We start from the raw sequence: 23,339 nt of genomic DNA, 5'->3' as shown, positions 1-23,339 counted from the left end.
TACCTCATCGCCGGCCATGGTGGCACGGCGATGTTGTGCTGAGGTACGTTGGCCGTTACAAGCCACAGCAAGGCTCGGCGAGAAGCGCACGAGCTCTGTGGTGACGACTGAAGGGTCAAGATGGCGACTAGAGGGGGGGTGAATAGTCATTTCTAAAACTTAATCACGTCGACTAACCGAAACAAGTGCGGAATTGAAACCATCGGTCTAGCCAAGACTATACCCATCTATCTATGTTATCTAGCACCTTGCAAAGATCCTAATTAAGCAACAAAGGTGTTGGGCTAGTTAGAGCTCACCTAATCAATTCTCAAAGCAAGGTCACACAAACCTATGCCACTAGTAATTTAACCAACGGGGAGCTCCTACACATGCTAGTAAGCAAAAGCACAAAGACAACTAAGCTCACTAGCAATGCTCAATAACAAGGCAACCAATGTCAAATTAGAGAGCGCAAATACTTAGCTACACAAACTAAGCAAAGTGACTAACAAGGTTACATAAACCAAATTAGTCATGTAAGGGAGCTACTTCTATGCTACATAAGCAAGAAGGTAACTAGTGAGCTATACAAGCAAGCTAATTACAAGAGCAACTACACAAGCATAATGTATATGAAAGTAATTATAAGCTTGTGTAACGAGGATGCAAACCAACGAGAAGAATAAAGTTGACACGGTGATTTTTCTCCTGAGGTTCACGTGCTTGCCAACACGCAAGTCCCCATTGTGTCGACCGCTCACTTAGTGGTTCAGTGGCTAATTGGCATCACCCGCCAAGCCCTCATGTCGGGCACCACAAGAACCTACCCTGAAAGTGAGGGTAGCTAAATGACATGCTTTACTAAAGTTGCTCTTCGTGGCTCCCATAGGGCGAGCACAATGCCCCTCACAAAGCTCTTCTTCGGAGCATCGCACAAGCTTCTTGCGGGCTTCGACGGAGACCACCACCAAGCTTTCTAGGAGGTGGCAACCTCCAAGAGTAACAAGCACCACCGGCTTGCAACTCGATCACCTAGTGCCACCCGATACAACCTCACGATGCAATCGCACTAGAATGGCTCTCTTACACAATCAGATGATCACTATCAAGCATATGTGAGATGGAGGGCTCCCAAGTACTCTCAAGCATGGACACAAAGTCTCTCGAGGTGCTCCACCCTAGCCATGGCTGAGACCCCCTTCTATGTATAGCCCCATGGGCTAAAATAGTCATTACACCTTCACTAGGCGTTTTTCAGGTTGACTGGACACGCTGGTCATATCGACCGGACATAGGACCTCAATGTCCGATCAATGGATGCCCACCACATGTCGCCTCTATTCGCCATGTGTATGTGTGTTAGCATTTTCATAATCATTTTCCAAAGGATTAGCCACTCAACTTGCCATGCCACTCAATCCTAGCGATGATGCAAAGTTAGATCATTCGAGTGGCACTAGATGACCGATATGCAAACAAGTTTGCCCCTCTTGATAGTACGACCATCTATCCTAAACCTGGTCATCAACTTCTCTACACACCTATGACTGGTGAAATAAAATGCCCTAGGTTATACCTTTGCCTTGCGCATTCCATTCCATCTCCTCCAATGTTGATGCAACACATGCACCAACATGATCAACAATGATATGATCCACTTCATATCATCACGTGATCATATTAGTTCATCAATCTTGACTTCACTTGCTTTTCACTGTTGCCTTCATCCATCGATGCCAAGTCTTACTTAAGCTTCACCGCCACGCGGTCCATCGCTCCAAAGCCTCCAACTTACCCTTCATGTTTGCAACCGGTCCATCAAGCCAAGTCATGTCTTGATCTTCTCCACCTTGATCACATGACTCAATGTCATGTCTCATTTGCAATGAGCTCCTTCATCATCACATGTGTGAGCGTGTCAACATCTCCAAGCCATTTTCACCTTCATGGCATATGTTGCTCACACACATATACCTATGGACTAATCACCTATGTATCTCACATAAACACAATTAGTCCACCTAGGTTGTCACTCAATTACCAAAACCACACAAGGACCTTTCAATCTCCCCCATTTTGGTAATTGATGACAACTCTACAAAGATATAGAAATTAAGCTCTTTTGGATTCATGTTGCCTGCCCAAGCAATTTTACCATGTGAAAATGATTTTGCACAAGTACCACAAACCCGAGATGGTAGCATTAGCTCCCCCTACATATGTGCTAGAGTGTTTGGTTTGAAGTTCGCACATATGCATAGATTGGAGATGTGGGAGAGTAATTACTACCGAATGATGCTAGGGTGTATAGAGTAAACCTTTGAAGTGTGATACCAATCAAAGTTGCACCTTTAAGTTCATCCTTAGCACCATGGTTAGCTAGATAACACTTGGAAAAAAGCACTAGATACCTCGTGAGATCAACATTAAAAGCAAGGTACTAGCATTACTTGAAAAACATACCAAGTGTCTAGCTATCATCCTATGCATGCTAGTTTTTATTTCATCAATCAAATTTTACAACTAGCATACATCACACAAGCATGCATATTGAATTTAAGAACTTATGCAATGCAAGAAAGCACATGAATATGCACATATCAAATGCAATCAATCAAAGTTCATGAGCTTGCTCCTCCTACTTGTGTGCTTCTCTTGTCCAAGAATTTTGATCCATCTCTTTTCTTCAATGTTGCTCCCTTTTTTGTCGATGTCCATGTCCAACCTCTACTTCTTTGTCTCAATCCTCTCCCAAAGCTTTCATATGTTATCTCTCCCCTTGTACAATCTCAATCTCAATCTCAAGGCTTTCATATCTTTGTACAATCTCTCCCCCCCTTTGTTATCAATTTCCATAAAAGGTGTGCTTCTCATTGATGCAAAAGTATGCATTTGGGGTAGATGGTTGAGGCTTGAATCTTTCATTTTTTATGGACATCACTTGATTATTGGAATAACGCCACTTCTAGAGACCACTTGTAACTTGTACCACTTGTATCTAGTGGAAGGCTTCTTAAGATACCACACATAGGATCTTTGAACTTGATATCAATTTGTGGGACACCTCCCCCTATGTGATAGCATGGGTCATCCATTTGGTACACTTGAGCTCTTCTAGGTGAGGGATGCATTCTTCATTTGATGGTCACTTAAAGTTGAGGATCACATGTGGAACCATCGTCTTGCATGATTGATACCATGTGTAGATGTGATGCCACTTGAAAGAATCTTCTAGTATGGAACCATTTATTGGATTTATCAATAAAAACTATCTCTTGAACCTTTGTTATCTTCATGAGTACCACTTATAGGATATCACTTGTGAGTTGATCTAGACATCACTTGTGAATTCTTGATGAAATACTTGAGTCTAGATACCACTTGAAACAAAAAAACTAGATATCCATTTGCATTGTTGTCTTGTGCTTGTACTCTTATCACTATCATGAGCTTCTATGGTTGACTTGAACTAAATTGATTTGCCTAAGCTTTCAAGTCTGGTTTGAACCAATGACAAGCTTCTTCACACCTCTTGCCAGGGTTATCTTGTTAATGTTGTACTTGTTACTTGTTGGCAATCCAAATTAAGTCAAGTACTTGGGTTTACTAGCTCATGAACAAATTCATACACTAACCACTAGATCAATTAATCATTCAAGCAATAGTGGTAGGCTATTAATTTAAATATTTCATTTGTTATGCATGACCCTATGAAGCATGTACTATATGCACTATCCACATACTAGTAAGGGATGACATGATCATGCACATTACAATAATACCTTTGCTATGTTGGAGTAGAGGATAGTCACATAGATTTCAATTCATTACTCCAATAGCAATGTGAAGTCCAATTATAAGCTTGGTAAAAACCAATGGTGTCGCAGAATCATCCAATTTATAAGAGCACAAGTACAAAAACGATCATCGAAATGATTGAATTCTCGCACTTGAGCCCATATAAATCCTATAGTCAACTGAAACCATGAAGGATTTCAAATCAACTTGCATACAACCAAGATCATAGTAATTCAACATAACACATCACATGTTACAACATTTCACAAATAGTTTGCAGATAGATTACAACACATCAGAGTCATAGTTATTATAAACCAAGTCTTGTAAAGTAGGAGAAGCAAATAGTTTAACTCACACACACGAGTTCAAATACAAGTACCGGCTTGCTGATCACATCCCACAAAAGCATTCGGATAAGATAAACAGAGATCATGCCCGTGATCTAGTCTTCGTCACCCGTCAGGTGGAGATAGTACTTATAGAAGCACTGATAAAGAAGGTCATCTACAACAAGAGAGAATAAACCCTAAGTACGAGAATGTACTCAGCTAGACTTACCCATCAGAAACCAAAATAATTGACACCAAGGATCATGCATAGCTTAATCTAGTGGATCTGGCTGACACTTTCTTTTTGTGAAAAAGCATAAGTAGTAATGATCAACTCTTAACCTGAGCTAGCAGTAACTTTTAGCCATTAACCTGTCATCTATACTAGCACCTATACTAAGCAATCACTTGATTAAGATGTAAACATTATTAACCATAGTAGGTATAAACTATGGCAACATTATCATCATTCTCCATTTAACCATATCATTAAATTAAGTGAATCTATGTTGCTGGTGCTTAGTCAAGTTCTCACTATCCGGGAGAGACGGTGATTTGAATCGATTCCTATCTAGCTGGAGGGGTATTCCTAAACACAAACCCTGCTTCCCCCATCAGGGTCGCAAACAAGTCACCTTTGGTACAATTTAGGAGTCATGGGTACGATTAGTGTCGCAAAATCAGAGAACCACTCTACCATGATTGCTTGGTGACTTAACCCGCCCTTGGGCTTACGCCAATGGCTCTCCGCACATCCTTACTGCCATCCAGATTGCGACCAACTGCTCATGATCTCGGCCTGAGTCGAGCTACTAGGCTTCATGGTCGGAATGACTTATCCGGCCAGCTAAGTGTTAGGCTATGTTGAACATGACATGAGGACGTACAGTGTATTGGTCCTTAAACGACACAGACGGAGTCACTATGTCCAAACTTATACAAGACTCCGCCCGGTCTTAATTCATTATTAACATGGTTCTTTTCCATGATAGCTAAAGCACCCGGTTTTAAGAACAAAACCAGATACACACCATATGTGAGCCTAGGAAGTCAAATCTCACATATAGCTACAAATAAGGGTAATATCAATAGACAACGCTTAAATACATAACGTATTAGTATAAAGAATATAACCTCAGAGTATAGACAGCGTAAAGACAACTCCGATCTTCAGGCGAAGACTCCAAATCCACAGGAACAGCTGACTGGTTGATCACAAGCCTAATTCCTCCAAACTCTAGCAATCTGGTACCCATCTAGGGTTTTTATCCAAATAATTGAAAATAAAGCAAGCGTAAGTACATGTCATACTCAACAAATATAACATGGGGTTCATGAGGCTCAAAAGGCTGACACTGGTTTAACTATGATTAGCTTTTAATGAGTCATGATTTTAACAATTGAGTAGCAACAAATTCACCTCAAGCCCATAAACACATGATCAGGTAAACATGAATAATGAATAGCATAAACAATTAACCATTAGTGAGCATCTTCATCATCAGTATCATCTGTGTTCATCATCTATTCTGTAAATGTTCCAAGGCCACTCGTGACCGTGAGCATGGCTGATATACCAGTTTTACACTCTGTAGAGGTTGTATACTTTCACTATGAGTCGTGATTTACCCTTTCGCCCGAGGTGATCAGCCTCTTGACCCACTACCAAGGAAGGTCGGCAGGGTTCACTATGAAGCCTTTTAAAGGTTTGTCTAACAAGTTAGAGCCATTAGATTCACTCGGCAAACAGATGTAGGAACCCCCCTATCGAATGGCACAATTCCATCATGGCTATACACATAAGAGTAGAGGTTGTCCTATACCCGATTCATCAAGCCATTCTTATGCCAATAAAGGTAACCACTAACAAACTAGAAAATGTCCTCATACTGAGCTAAAGCCAGAGCCATGTAGCCCTCACAGCTGTACTGTAAGTCCTGGATGATCACTTATAGATAAGTCCTTAGGGAGAGGAATCTAGAGCACCATAAAATAGCCCAATGCTCTAGCCCCCTTGTTCCATGTTGCTAGAAAAGCATCTTTTAATGTTTATTGCATATTCCATTAGTCAAGTTACAAGATCATGGTCTTTAATTGAGCACTAGCATCATACTACCCAATGCAATTACCCCATAGGTAACAAGGCACAAGTACAAAAGACTAGGAACCCTTAGTGGTAGTCAAGGTAGACACATGCAGTATGAATTAAATGATTAAAGGTGTATAGGACAACAGGGAAGATCCCATGTTATACTTGCCTTAAAACACCGATCCTTCGGTAAGCTTTAGTTTTCAACGTTCTTCTTCTTCTTCTTGATCATCACATATATCTCACTGACTGGACGAAATCATAAAGCACCACACAAGCATCCATACAATCATACATGAAGCAAATAATAGATCTAAATTAGAATAGTACACCAAACATAAGATCAAGATGAAAAGTTTGTATAATGAATCTACGTCTCGCTACGAACACAAAGACACAACAAGCATGCTAATTGGAGCTACGGTTAAAAAGATACAGCTACCGAGAGATCTGCTCATAAAACTATTAGCTTCATGTGTTTTATTTATATAAAAACATATATAAGGTATTGTATAGATAATATAATTTAAGTCAAATTTAAGTTTGAATTATAATACTAAAGTGAAAGAAATCATATTTTATTTATAAAACCTAGTTGCATAGTTATTATTCAAGATATGATTCAAATCATGAAATTCCAAAAATAGTAATATGATAAACACTATTACTATCACGTAGATCTCGTCGCTACGAATCTAACGCAACTTGAATGGGGAAAAACGGATCTAAAACGTAGAAGATATGATTTAAACAAGTTTTCCTTTAATAAAATAATAGATTAAATCTAATCATGAATTTTAAAAGTTGAAAACCTAATTAACAGTAGTATTAACATGTAGATTAGGGAATTACGAACCTAACGCAGGTTGAACGGATCAAATCAGAGTTAAAACGGAGAAGTCATGGCTAAAACAAAATCAGTGGCAAATCTGTAAATAAGTGAAAACGTATTTTGGATCTAAACCTAAGAAACTACGCTTTCAAAAGAAGAAAACGAAATCGGGAACACTGTTTTCATCTGCGGGGTCAATAAAAAAATTAGGGACCTATCTGCAAAACTAGAGTGGCTGACTGGTATTGACCGAGTTGACTTAGGCTAACTATGAATCGTGGCCATTGATCTCAGAGTTGATGGCTAGAAAAGAGTGGGGAGGATGGAGTCACCGACACAGTAGCCATGGTGGCGGTGCCATGGCCAGCGCAAGCTTGGCCTCACCGGAGTTCGTGAAATCAGTGAATCTGGCTCTCGTCGGCCATGGGATCTGCACGGGAAGCAAGCAAGGGATGCAGTAAACTCGTAGAGAAGGTCGGGGATAGTGGCGAACGCGTAGAGGCGATGCCAGGCTCATTTTGGTGGCTCAAGTTGATGTCGCATCTCCAGTGAGCACTACCGGGTGGAAGAGAAGGAGATGGATATCGATAGGGGTACCTACGGGTTACTTACCCACATACGAAGCTTGGAGGGGTGCTCAGGGCGACCACGACACGATGGTTCGGTAGATCGAGGCGATGGCGGCACTAGGGTGGTCGTGAGCTCGGTGGCAGCATGGCTTGAGGTGAGGCGATGTGCTCTCGGGTTTGGGGAAAGCGGTATGGGCTCGGCTGATACTTATGGGGCGAGACGGCTGGCGGCGCACGCAAATCAATGGAGCTGGGCGGGGGCAGCACGGACTCCAGGCGGCGGCGATTGTGGAGTCTGGCTCAGTGATGCCACGGGGAAGAAGAAGACCAGCTGACGAGTGGGCTCCAGTGGTCAGCAACACAGGGTGCGGGGTCTGCCTATCGGTGAAACACAGAAGAGGGGAAGAAAGGAGGAGCGCGGTGTCGACCTAGTTGGGCCGGCTGGCTTGTTGCCGGACCGCGAAAACGATGGCCAAACGGGGAAAATGGGAGTAGGAAGCGGGCCACGCGGTTGCTGGGCTGCGAGGAGGGAAAAGCGCAGTTGGGCCAGCTCAGTAAGATTCCTGAGGAGAAGGGAAGAGGCCAGGTGGGCCAGATGCCGGGTAGGAAGGAAAAAATAATGAATTCTTTACTATTTTGTTTTAAAAACCAAATTTAAATGTAAACCAAATCAAATTCGAAGATGGTTTAAAATACACTTTTTAATACAAATAAAAATGAAAATTTTGGTAAGTTTTCAAAAATAAATTTTACAACTTTTTAAATTCTTTTATTTTCTAATTCTCTTTTCTATCTTTTCTTTTACTTCGAAGCCATTTTTAATTTCTTTTGCAAAAGCAATTTAAATTCATTTCGAATTTTGGATTCAACCACTCATTACAATAAAACAAATGCACCGGCATGTATGCACAAACATGTTGTTAATCCTTACGATGCATTTTAATTTAATGAAAATTTTTATTTTCCCTATGTTTTCATGAGCACATAATTCCAAATTAAATCATTTTAGCTCTATTTTCAAAAATTCAAATTTTGGGGTGTTACAATAGCAAATATAGCCAATCGTGACCCACCTCATCCTAAAGCTTGCAGGTGACAGAAAATCACCCGACTTCTACTGCACTAAGCATGGCTAAGCATTTAACCTGTTCCTAAACTTAAATAGGATTCAAGTGTGATATCTGGACAAGGATAGATATATAATACAACAATTGGTTCCAATCAATTCCTATACTTAATGCATCAGCAACAATAAACGATACTCAAGATATTTGTAAAAACATGGGAGACTTAATATGCTTCAGGGCTTGCGTTTCATGAAAGAGGATGGGCGGTGGTCAGGGCACTCGGGCAACTCCTCCTCGGTGGCTGCTTTGTCCATTGCCTGAACCTCGGGCTCCTCTTCCTGGCTCGCTCCCTTGAACTCTAGAAGTGTCACTCCCTCTGGCACACCTATTGCATGTATGCGCAAGATAAATATCATGGATGCACATGAACGAAGTTAGGGATGCTCAGGGAATGCACATGCTTACTGCAGTCCGCATATTCTAACTTAAGCTCTATTCAAATCACTTTAACTTACCATGTTTATACAACCTAATGTACAATTGCTCATCTTTAGTTAAGGACCTAGTACCTACACCTAAGTATGTTCTCAAGTTAGGCTAGCACCTAAACAATCAACAAGAATATTGCAACAAAGCATGCACGCAAACATTCGGATTGCAGTAAAACAGGGACTATACATCGGTACAGTAAACTAATTATAATCGGAGATCTACAAATCAAAATGACAAGCAATAAGACAATTTGTAAATCTTATGAAATTGCCTACAATTAATTTTCAGACCTCAAGGCATGATTCTAATCTTTACTAGGTCGAATTTATATAACCACATAATCAGATCCAAACAAGACAGAGAGCAAGCAAAACTGTGATCCAACTTTGAATGATTGTAAATCCTAAATTACTAGGCCAAATGCCATCAAATTTTAATAGAAGCTAGATACATCTACAACTTTTGTATTCACCACTTTCTCAGAAAACCAAATTATCATGGTGAACTTTGCAAAGTTCCCAGAACTATCCAGAAAGACATAATGCAAGAGAATATTTATTAACTTATGTTGCAAACATATAAATGGACAAAACCAACTTTACTAACTCATCATACATATCAAAATAACACCAGAAAGTAAAGTGTTCACCACCAATTCATTTCTTTTAATGTCTTTCTTAATTTATTTAATTATTTAAGAGGAATAATAAACATATATGAAAATTGCACCATTTAATCTACAAAAATTACAGTAGGTACTACATGCTCCAAGTAGGCTACTATAAAAATTTCACATCATTTGAACCAGTATAACATCCTACACAAAAATGACAAGGTATAAAGGCTTAAAATAACATAAATAGGAAACCCTAGTGAAAAGTGTCAAGCAATAGATTTTATATTTTTCTTAGCATCCCTAAGGTACTAGGACAACCTCCAATAAATTTCATGGTCATTGGATTCATAGATTAATTATTAAAATTCACACAAGGATCATCTAATGATAAAAGGGAAATTAATAACTCAAAAACCATTCATGCACTGACTCTGAAATTTTTACCAGAGCTTCTACTCATCAAGAAGAGATCACCATATAAATTTTATAATTTTTGGAGCATAGGAATTCTAGATATGAATTAAACAATTTGCATCCATTTACAAACACATTTCAAGTTACAATTTAATTCTTCCAGAAACCTTACTACAAGTGTTCATGTTATATTTTTCCTAAATACTACACTTCACCAAGATCCTAAAAAATTAGAACCACCACATTTGGATCTACCAAACTCCAGATATAAATTTCACAAAATAGCATTCAAATCTAAAATATTTGAACTATCTTTCTAACCCTAAGTCACTAACAACTGGGGCCCGCTTGTCAGCGAAACTAAAACAGAGCATGGCACGGGACAGCATGGGATGGGCGCTAGCTTGCCAATGGTGGCTTCTCTAGCGATGAGGAGGGTACCACCGTGTCCGCCTTGACCACCCGCATCGATTGACCTCCTAAACCTAAACCCTACCGACCTCTAGGTGCGTCGGCCATGGCGCACAGCGGTGCTCCAATGAACCCTGGTGCTAGATGCCTGGAGAAGGTGCGCATCGGCTTCCTGGGACCATGGCGGACCTCCCTACGCTACTGCTACCAGCTATAGTGAAATGGTCGAGCGTGGCCGCGTGAGGTCACCAGTGGCGGCCATGGCGCAGCGGTGCGCGGCCATGTTCTAGCTCGGTTGGACCGGCATTGTTGGTAGCATCATCACCGGAGCATCTACACGTGACATGGAATATGAGACGAGAGCTAGGGAAGGAGGAGAGGTGCCATGCTATGTTGGCCACGGTAGATCGCGAGCGCGGCGGTGCTCCGATGAGCTTTGGTCAGGGCGGATTCAGCAAAAGCCGCTTACTTAGATCTCGATTGGCTCAGAGAAAACATCTATGAGGTCTGTGAGGTTCTAGCAGAGCTATGGTTGGGATGGTGTTGGCTGTGGTGCAGTGGCGAGCTTGCGCGAGCTTGGTGGAGCAAATGGCGACGGTGGAGGCTTCTCAGTGGCTCAGGCACATGCGGGTGGAGCAAATGGAGTAGGGGCGTAGCCGGGGTGAGCGCGGGTGTGATGAGGCATGCGATAACCCAACGTGGCCTAGCTAGGTAGGACATCGGCAATGGGTGGCCTCCACGTGATGGCCGAGCTCTGACGAAGTCGGCCACTGTAGGCCAAATCGATTCAGTCATCAGCATTCGACAGCCCGCCTGACAGCGCAACTTGATAGCATTAAAACTCCTAATCCGTGATGATCCAGGTTAAGGTGTAGTTGACAAAGTCATAGTACCAAGTGGGATCTTAAACTTTGCTAATTGGAGCTCGAGTTGGTTCAGCTTGGTTTGGGAGATACAAAGCTCCAAACATCGACACATGAAACTAAAAAGCAGTTCCCAGACTTAGAAAAATTCTAAGTCTCCAACTAGCCCCCAAAACTGACTTGTGGGCCATTTTTTAGCATGTTCTGCATATTTTCATGAGATGGTCATAAAATAACTTTTGTTCCTTATATAATTTTCTACAACTTTGCTTTAGATTGCTTAGACATGCAAACACTCTAAGCTATCTTTTTAAATAGTCAAACAAAAGAGTCCTAGGGGTCAACACAAGTCAAACCATTACTAGGAAACATAATTAGGCAATATGGTCAACATGAACATTGTTCCTAATGACATTCTAAGTGTAACTAAGTTGTTTAAGAGGATAATTATCCACACCACACATTGATCACACAAAAATCAAGCATCACATGTATTGAAACAAGGAAGAACAAGTGAAATGTTACTTTAGTTTCAAAGCCATGTTTCATATGTTTCATGAGTTTGTTGCATAGTACTAACTAACCATGTTACTAAAGTATGTGACATGTTTCAAGAGTGAGTTGCACATGTTTCACTTGAGTGTTGCACACTGTTCATTTCATAAAACAAACACACATGGAATAGAACAATATGCTGCAATGTTTCAAAAGCATGTTTCAACAATCCAAGCTCATGAATGGATGAATGATGCTCATGTTTTATGAAATGCCAGTGCAAATGTGGAAGCCAAACACCTAGGGGTTACAAATGGATACCATTTTGAATTCTATTCTTCACCCATATGAAATGAATACCACTTATGATCAAGTGCACTTTCTTGTTGTTGTTTGCTTGCTTCATCTTTTGATCAATGCTTGCATGAGAGCATCAATGTGAGAATACTACTTAAAATATCATGACTAGCTCTCTTTTGGGTGTTGCATGCTTTTCTTGATCAATCCTTTTGATTGCTTCAACTAGGCATCTCAAATGTCTCTTGGATCACCACTTCCATGTTAGCCTTCCAAGTACCACACTTGGTTTACCTACACATAGGCGGCAAGCCCCTATACTAGGGAGAAGTGATCTCTCTCTAAAGAACCATTCTTGATACTCACTTGAAATAGCTTGATTTATTGCTCCAAGTGATGGACTTAACTTGATGAGTAACCTTGATTCCTTCTTTAAGTCCTTTTCTTTCTACTTGTTTAAGTCCTTTTCTTTCTACCAAATGATCTATAATCATATCTAGAACTTAAACTTCATCTTCAACTTGAGTTTGATCTTGATCTTCATCTTGAGTACCAAAAGTGTGCAAAGTACACTCCACAATCAAATGTCCTTGTACTCTTTTCTTGTCATGCTTCTCGATCATCTCAAAAATAAACTTAGGTACCTCAATTACTTATAAATATGTTTCCAACTTGAGGACCTTTCAATCAAAGTGACTCCAAATAAATCCAATAATTGTCACTTTTTTGGCAGATTCTGTACTCTTCAAAGAAAAATGTATATCCCTCAAAGTACAAATCCAAATACCACGAAATTTGATGGAAATGTGTATCACTAGGTTGTCTAGCAGCTGTAAAAATTTGAACTTCATTTGACTTCTAGATTGCCACCAGATTTTAATTCTTCCACCACTGCTACATGCTGAAAACTGTTGCACTATAGCTAACAAGATCCACTCTAGAACCAAAGCATTTCTTATCTAATTCTCATGAAATTTGTATAGTATATTATACCATAAGTCTAGAGCATGTACACCAATTTTTATGCCAATTCAATAAGTTTTGATTACTCAAACATGTCTAAGATCACAGCTAGCTCAATTTTTCAATATAGGACAGATTTCAATCACTTGAGTTATACTTCATGAAATGTGAATCAAACTTGAAACCAACTTGTTTGAATACTTTCATAAGACATAAATCTATTCAATCCACTTACTAAATGTCATCTTATGAACTTATCCAACACAAATCAATCCAAACTTGACTACTAATCAATTATCCATTCAATCATCTTATAGCAAGCAACATTGCATATTTATCTAATTCAATCAACTCATATGCACCTAAATGAAATAATCAACAAGAGATATACCTTTGCTAGCTCATAATCATCCAACTAGCAAGCTTCAACTCAATTGTTTTCAAGTCATCAAATCATCCAATAAATCACCACAACTTGAATATGACACTTGTACGTTGTAGCACATTTGGACTTCACTCAATTATCATGGCATTGGGTTTGGATGTGCACTAGTCTTCATAACTTGACTCAACATATGATGATCAATATGAAGTCAATTGAATCAAGTATCCAATTCCAATGGTACCTACAATCAATCATCCACTTTTTGATGGTACCCAAACAATTTTGGGTCCTCTCAAGTTAGGAGCGACATACTTAGGCAAAGCCTTAGTATGAGTAGTGGGATATTTTGCAACAACAACCATAGAGGTACCATTACCATCCTTTCTAAGCACATTATTTTCAATAATTGAAATAGGCTTAGAATTGTTACCTAGGGGATATGAATGTGCCATGTGTCCCCTTTTCCGGCATGAGTAGCACTTTCTCTTTGATTGAGCCTTCTCTTCCTTGCTCATGTTGTGCTTCTCATTGCCTTGCTTCTCCTTGTTTGCTTGAGCCTTCTTCTCAAGCTTTCTTGGACAACCCAAAGCTAGGTGGCCCAATGTGTCACAACTATAGAATCTCATGTGAGCAATCTTCTCCATTTTCTCTTCTTTGTTCTTGCTCATTTGCTTTGCATCTTGATTCATCCTTGGACGCAATGTTCTTTCTCTTGCTTTTCCACCCCTTCTAGTTTTCTTCTTCTTTATCATCAAATCACCACCATCTTCATGGTTGATCTTGATTTGCTCTTAGGGTGTCTTCTTTTGCTCAACTTGTGGCTTTGGTTGAGGCTCTTCTAGTTGCTTCACCAATTGCTTGGTTGGGCACATAAAGGTAAGGTGACCCCAAGTGTGGCACTTGAAGCACTTCACATGCTTGAGCCTCTCTTCTTCTTTTACCTTCTTGAGCTTCTCAATGTTAGGGCAACCATTTGCAAGGTATCCCGCTTCATGACACCGATAGCACATGGTATGAGAGAGCTTTCTTTGTTGTAGCTTCTTCATCTTTCTTTCTCTCTTTATTTCACCCTTTGCCATCTTCATCTTGAAGCCAAGGCCACACTTGTCACCATAGTTTCTTTGAGTCTTCAACATATGCTCAAAGGTGACTTTTGAGTTATAGCACCTCTCTAACTTGTTGCTCAAATTCTTCACTTTATTTTTAAGCTCATTGTTCTCCTTCAAAAGGTTAGTCTCACAAGACATAGAAGTAGAACAAGCATCTATATGTGAAGAACATGGCATTTCTAATAAATCATCACAAGAGGTGGATATATGCTTCTTGCCTACATCACAAGGGTTAGCAACATTTTGCAATTTATCTTTTGATCCATGTGATGAGCTCTCATTATTTTTAAGTTTCTTTGTAAACATTCTAATGAGAAAAGCATGTTGTTCTAATAATTCTTCATGATATGCAAGTAGTGTCTCATGATTCAATTTTAGCTCATCATGTGAATATTTAAAAGCATCAAGTAATTTCTTATGTTCTTCACAAGAGTTCTTTAGAAATGAGTTTTCATTTTTCAATTTTAATGTTTTAGCTTTCTCATTTTCTAAAGATATGGTTATGCTAGCAAGTCTACTAACAAGCTCATCATATGAATCAACATGATCAACTACATTAGCATTTGATACCTTGGTGTCACCTTGTGACATGAAACAATGTGGTGTAGTTGGAGAGCTTGTAGTAGCATCATCATCATGGCTTGAGCATGAACCAACATCGTCAAGATCACCACCAAGTGTGCTTGAGGTAGAATCTTCATGTGCAACACTTGTGGCATCATCATCAACCATGTCAAGTGAACTTGTAGTGGATTGATCATCATCATCATCACTTGACCATGAGGTGGAGCAATCTTCCACAATCACCAAATTGTGGTTATGCTCAACATCCTCAAGTGCCTCCTCCTTGTGATCATCCTCCTTCTTGAATTTGCCATCATCACTTGTGGAGGAGTTACTGTAGAAGGCTTGGAGTGCCATCCACATATCATGAGCACACTTCAAATCCCATACACATCTAAAAACATCATCATGTAAAGCACACGTTAGATAATAAAGAGCATGATGATCAAGTTGTAAGCAATCCTCTTGTGCTTGGGTTAGGTTGTCCTTATCCAATGCATCATGAGAAAAACCAACAACAATGATCCACTATGCCTTGGGACCCAAATCATGGAAATGATCAAGCATATGATGTTTCCACTGTGCATAGTGTGTGCCATAAAAAATGTGTGTCACAAAAAACTTCTAGCCCAAAGTTCGCCATCCTCTCGGGTCGGTAAAGACCATAAATGAGAGACCTAGCTCTGATACCACTTGTAAGGGTCGAGATGGTGACTAGAGGGGTGTGAATAGTCATTTCTAAAACTTAATCGCATCGGCTAACCGAAACAAGTGCGGAATTAAAACTATCGGTCTAGCCAAGACTACACCCTTCTATCTATGTTCTCTAGCACCTTATAAAGATCCTAATTAAGCACCTTGTAAAGATCCTAATTAAGCACCTTGTAAAGATCCTAATTAAGCAACAAAGGTGTCGAGCTAGCTAGACCTCACCTAATCAATTCTCGAAGCAAGGTCACACAAACTTATGCCACTAGTACTTTAACCAACGGGGAGCTCCTACACATGCTAGTAAGTAAAAGCACAAAGCCAACTAAGCTCACTAGCAATGCTCAATAACAAGGCAACAAATGCCAAATTAGAGAGCGCAAATACTTCGCTACACAAACTAAGCAAAGTGACTAACAAGGTTACACAAATCAAATTAGTCACGCAAGGGAGCTACTGCTATGCTACACAAGCAAGAAGGTAACTAGTGAGCTATATAAGCAAACTAATTACAAGAGCAACTACACAAGCACAATGTATATGAAATTAATTATAAGCTTGTGTAATGAGGATGCAAACCAATGGGAAGAATAAAGTTGACACGGTGATTTTTCTCCCGAGGTTCACATGCTTGCCAACATGCAAGTCCCTGTTGTGTCGACCGCTCACTTGGTGGTTCGATGGCTAATTGGCATCACCTACCAAGCCCGCACATCTAGCACTGCAAGAACCTACCCTGAAAGTGAGGGTAGCTCAATGACACGCTTTACTAGAGTTGCTCTTTGTGGCTCCTGTGGGGCGAGCACAATGCCCCTCACAAAAGCTCTTCTCTGGAGCACCGCACAAGCTTCTTGCAGGCTTCGATGGAGACCACCACCAAGCTGTCTAGGAGGTGGTAACCTCCAAGAGTAACAAGCACCACCGGCTTGCAACTTGATCACCTAGTGCCACCCGATATAACCTCATGATGCAATCGCACTAGAATGGCTCTCTTACACAATCAGATGATCACTATCAAGCATATGTGAGATGGAGGGCTCCCAAGCACTCTCAAGCATGGACACAAAGTCCCCTGAGGTGCTCCACCCCAGCCATGGCCAAGACCCCTTCTATTTATAGCCCCACAGGCTAAAATAGCCGTTACACCTTCACTGGGCATTTTTCGGGTTCACCGGACGCGCCGGTCATATCGACTGGATGTAGGACCTCTACGTCCGGTCAACGGATGCTCGCCACATGTTGCCTCCGTTCAACCTCAGTCGCCATGTGTATGTGTGTTAGCATTTTCGCAATCATTTTCCAAAGGATTAGCCACTCAACTTGCCACGCCACTCAATCCTAGCGATGATGCAAAGTTAGATCATTCGAGTGGCACTAGATGACCGATATGCAAATAAGTTTGCCCCTTTTGATAGTACGGCCATCTATCCTAAACTCAGTCATCAACTTCTCTACACACCTATGACTGGTGAAATGAAATGCCCTAGGTTATACCTTTACCTATGCCCTAGGTTATACCTTTACCTTGCGCATTCTATTCTATCTCCTCCAATGTTTATGCAACACATGCACCAACATGATCAACAATGATATGATCCACTTCATATCATCACGTGATCATATTGGTTCATCAATCTTCACTTCACTTGCTTTTCACCGTTGCCTTCGTCCATCGGCACCAAGTCTTGCTTAAGCTTCACTACCACATGGTCCATCACTCCAAAGCCTCCAACTTGCCCTTCACTATTGCAACCAGTCCATCAAGCCAAGTCATGTCTTGATCTTCTCCACCTTGATCACATGACTCAATGTCATGTCTCATTTGAAATAAGCTCCTTCATCATCACACGTGTGAGCTTTGCAACATCTCCAAGCCATTTTCACCTTCATGGCATATGTTGCTCCCACACATGTACCTGTGGACTAATCACCTGTGTATCTCACATAAACACAATTAGTCAACCTAGGTTATCACTCAATTACCAAAACCACACAAGGACCTTTGAGCGATGCTAGCCTATCTAGACTATCTAGGGTTTGGGTGGAAGCACCGGTGAGGGTGTCCACGTGCGCGGTGGTGAGAGCGTGATGGTGCTGCGCTTCATGTTCCATACCGGCGAGGCAACCATTTGTGGTGAGGTCATGCTATAAGCTAGACTACACCCTAACCAAGCTCTAACGTGAAGAATGCGAAGGAATACGCGATGGAGCCGAGCAGCGACAAGCTCGCCGTGAAGGGGGCCATGGAAGCTGAGCTTTCCGATGAGGACGAGAACGGTGATTTTTCCCTCACCGTAGCTCATCTGGCACTGCTAACATGTCGAGGAGGTAGAGGAGAACATGGCGCAACTGTTGGCAAGGTGGAGGCGGCAATGGCATAGTGGAGCGGGCGCTAGGCGACGGCAGAGCAGCGTTGTGGCTTGGCAGTGCTCGGTGCTTCCGTGGCGAGAGCAAGAGAGAGTAGTGAAGAGGGAGAGAGTGAGCGCGTGAGTGCGGAATGAGCAGCGTGGCCTCTTAGATATCGCATGCAAGCGCATTGCGACAAGGGCCCAACGCCGGCCAGCGATGGCCACATAGCAGCCAGGTGCTATGCCCGGTCGACCATGACACGGCGCGACGCGGCGTCCATCAGAGCCCGATGGCAGACCTGATGACATGATTTCAAGCCTTCCCATCTCCTAAACCAAAACTAATTTGTGCACGATGCCAAAACAAAAATTATAGAGCTACATACCAGCTACAAAATTGCTTTAGAACTCATCTCCGAATTCACAACGGTTATTGAGTTAAATCATCACAAAGTCAGGCACACAACGCTGTCAGATTAGTTAGACTTAGAAAAAATTCAAGTTCCAAAATTAGTGAAATGTTGATTCTTGTGAGCTCAAAATGACCAAGCTATGCACTGAATTAGCTCAAGACCCAAAAATAAAAGTTGTTGCTCTAATCAAGTACTACAACTTTCTTAAGGGTGCTTTGCCATGCAAACATTCTATGACATTGTTCAACCTAGGTCAAACATACCACTTGAAAATGATGACTTACACTATAACTATGACTTAGAGACCAAACTAGCCTTAGTCATGAATACCAAAGTTGTTCATAGTGACATTCTAAACATGTTAAAGGTATTCCTAAGGTTCCACACACATTTTATACATTGGTTACATATAAATACTCCTCAGGTCAACAAGCACATCATCACTTAGGAGCTTAATTAGATAAAGTGATCTACATGAACATTGTTCGATTAGTCATTCTAAGTGTAGCTAAGGTGTTGTAGTGACCAACATCAACCACTTACACTTATTCACACATGATCATAAGCATACACATATGGAAACATAAAATAACAAGGCATGTTTCACATGTTTCAATTGTACGTTACACATGTAAAAGCTTATATATGAATGCTTGATGATTATGCTCATGCAATGCAAGTGAAATTATGTAAGCCTAACACCTAGGGGGTTACAAAGAACACTCAAAAGAACACAATTTAACAACATGAAAACCAACCGAACTCGAAGAAACTGAGAAACGAAAGACTCTATCAGCAAGCTGGAGAACCGCGAAATCTGAGGCGATGCCTCCGATCATAGCCTAGAGAATGGCTCCAACCGAAGCCGAGGAGGGCTTGAACTTACAGCGACCAAAGGAGGCGACCAGAAAGAAGGCACGACCCTAGATCATTGGGGACACCGTGTAGCCAAACTTGCTTCTGATCACCTTTTGGCCGCCAACTCCTGGGCGAGAATTGAGGCCTTGGAGCTCCATGGCATGAACCCAAGGCCACGACAATGTCGACTGCTCAGTCCAGAGACGCCCGTCCTAGACGATGGCCTGGAAGGAGCAGAGGAGACATCGAAGGATCCACCTATGGCAACAGCAGCTCTAGGAGAGGCATTGGAGCTAGCCACAGGGCGGAGGGCTGACAAACGCCGGCAGCGCTAGGGGCGGCGCCAAGGGCGACGGAGGAGGCGCGGTTCTCCACGTGCTCCCCCTTCTCTCCTCCCGTCCTTGTGCAGCTGGTGATCCATGTGAGAGAGTTGCACATAGAATGAAGTTTTCATCAGTTCAACTCTACCTGATTGAAAAATGTGTCTTGTCATATAAACTCAAAACAAAAATGCAGTCCATTATTTATGCAAGTGCCAAGAAATGTAGTAAGGCATTGTTTAAATCCAGGGTGTAAAGTTTTGGGGTGTCACATCAGGTGTTACATGGGGTGTCGCATGGGGTGTTCAGATACTAATAAAAAACAAATTACAGAATCCGTCAGTAATCCGCGAGACGAATTTATTAAGCCTAATTAATCCATCATTAGCACATGTGTGTACTGTAGCACAACATTGTTAAATCATGGACTAATTAGGCTTAAAAGATTTATCTCGCAAATTAGTCGCAAACTATACAATTAGTTATTTTTTAGTCTATATTTAATACTCCATGCATGTGTCTAAACATTTGATGGATAGGGAGTAAATTTTAGGGGAGGAACTAAACAAGACCTAAATGGTGACAGTGACATGTAAAGAGTAGGGTATCTCGCAGCGATATTTCGTGGTAACCTTTGGATTTGGATCGAGTATTGGTTTAAGAATAGGATATAGGATATTCCATAGAAGCTTTCAACATTGTTGTCTACAATGTGGAGAATGGCATTATTCTAAGTTGTCTCCCCAAGTTGGGGCATGCAAGCTAATAAAGCCAAACAGGTAAAAAAAACTAAGAAACTACTAGACCTCTTTCCTTTGGTAGCTGGTTTTGCACATTGGACCAATACTGATACACCATATTTTTAATGAGCAAGAACATACAGGGACAACGATGGATCCTTGTAATTGAGATTGCCTAGTTTTTAAAGTACTTATTTGTTTATTTCTATATTAGCGTTGTGTCAAAAAAATCTGCATTGACATTTAGTTCATAGCATGTTTTGCTGAGCTAAAACAAGCAGCGTTCTCACACAACTAAAAAAAACTATAACCAATTATATTTATAAATCGAAAGATGATGAGCCAATAAGCTAACAACACATAACACATGCTATTTCTGTCTCGAAAGTCAAAAAGTCCAAGCATCATACCTAGAAAAGCAAAAGGGACGTTGAGACCTAGAAAAGTTCAAAGTCCAAGATCAATAGAAATAGTAGTGCCTTCAATCTTATTTTCTTGTTGTTTCAAAAAAGGTCATAATTTTCTTTTCTCTATTTCTATCTCTACAACTAAAACATACGGATTGTCAACATCTACTCGGCAGGACCAAAACACTCATGCGATCCATATCCGGCAGGCAAATAATCACCGCATCTCATGCGATCCATATCCGGTAGGCGAATAATCACCGCATGGAGACACTAGAAGGCAAGTAAATAAAATGGAATAAAATGGAAAGAGAATTATGGGAAGAGAAAGGAATTTATTGGAATATCACCACGCAATGATCACGATCGTGATCCAAATCTCGTTCGTCGTCCTTCGCGTTGCGTATTGACAACAAATATTTTTTCCCAAAAAATGAATTATTGCCATGCCTCATGCGGATATGGATATTATAAGTCCGAGTATACATGTTTTGGTAAGACAGAGCATGGATAGATTCAATTCGATGCCTAGCAATAAATTTTCAGCCTTTGAGGCAACTGATGTTTGTCGTAACTTTCAGACAACAAGCTTCAAGCCTAACTTTTATTTCAGATTCATTATGACAATGAATGTGTTTATAGACATTATTATGGTATAATACACGTGAAAAATTGAATTGAAATTCTTGATTTTGACTTGGCTAACAAACATCTCATTCAATTTATGCTGCACATGTTGCAACGCACGGGCACTCATCTAGTTTTTAGAAAACTTTGGATGCAAGTCTTCATCATTGTGTGCTCAGCTCCTTCGTGCACCATCTTTCTGTTATTCCACCCCATGTTTGATGTATAAATTAATTAACGCTCCAAGTTCGAATTGTTTAGTTTTGTGCCACCATGTTCATCCCTATGAAGTTTGACAAAGCCAAAATATGATGTCATTTTAGATGTAATAGTCCACTCTGTGTAAGGTTAGTCTCGGTTCAGTTTCTTGTGTTTGGGCCTACTAAAAGAGAAAGCCAGCTTGTCTGTTTAATGTAGTGTTCATCTTTCCCTGTGTGTTCTTTGTTTGGTTGCACAAGATGTATGACTATTCTAGGGCCCTTATAGGAGAAATCTCTACTAGTGCATTTCCATTATTAAGCCTTGAGGGTGACATCCCTTGGCTTCCTTTATTTATTATTCTACACTTAACTCTCTTAGACTTCCTTTGTTTTGTGCTGCAATAGTACATTCAGGGTAGATTATTTATCATGTATGGCTTCAAATGGTGAAGCACGTTGGCCTGTCACGACCCCAGTTCATGTTATCTTTGCTTTTGCCAATCATTGCCATGCAGTTTGTATATGACTGTCAGATATAGATATATTTGTTAACATATTATGTATATAAAATAGTTTTACTCTGCTATAAATTGTACATTTGAAGTGATGTTGCTTCGTGGTCATCATGAGAATCTTCTGAAGAAATCAATGCAGGCTGCCAGCCTTTCAAAGTTTCAGAATCCACCGAGTAGTACTTCCAAGTAACGACGGCATTACGCATATTGTAAATTAACCTATTTAATAAGGTACCAAAACTTGATCGGGCTAAGCATAGAATATCAGGAATGTTATGGAAACCAATAGCCTGAAGAAAAAAAAAAGTGATTTGTAGTCAGTCTAATTAATCTTTTTAGGAAAACTTTGTGCATTTTTTTTTGGGGGGGGGGGGGGGGGGGGGGGGGATTTGTATTAAGTTACCTAATACTCCAATGGTCAAATAAATGCACGGTGCTATATACAGTGTAATTGTAGGAAACATTGTTTATGTAATGTAGTCTGGCAGTGTTGGAAGTTCCAAACTACTATGCTAAGTATATAACAAGATGTCTAGTCGATAGGTAGGATTGTTTTTTTTTTCTCTGAAGAGGTTAATAACATATTCTATTGAAAGGAATGTGCATCACTAGCCGGAACCCCGCGCGGGCTAGCAAGGTCTGAATCATAGGGAGCATGGAAAATATAGTACTAACAAAGGAGCAGTTTTGAATCATAGGAAAGCAGAAAACGTCTGTTACCGAAGGCCACTTTTACATACATCAAGGATAGTGAGTTTTATGTTTTTCATGACATTGAGACCTTGGTCGTAGCACACGAAATGCATTGAAACTGAAAATCTGCGCAACAAAAATGCATGAAGAGGGCTTTCAGCTTGATTTTTGTAGCATACCACTTGCCCAACATACAGTAATGTTAGATGTGACACATATAAGTTTACTAATA

Source organism: Miscanthus floridulus, chromosome 7 (assembly GCF_019320115.1).
Source record: "Miscanthus floridulus cultivar M001 chromosome 7, ASM1932011v1, whole genome shotgun sequence".
Lineage (NCBI taxonomy): Eukaryota > Viridiplantae > Streptophyta > Magnoliopsida > Poales > Poaceae > Miscanthus > Miscanthus floridulus.
Note: the sequence above shows the minus strand (reverse complement) of the source record.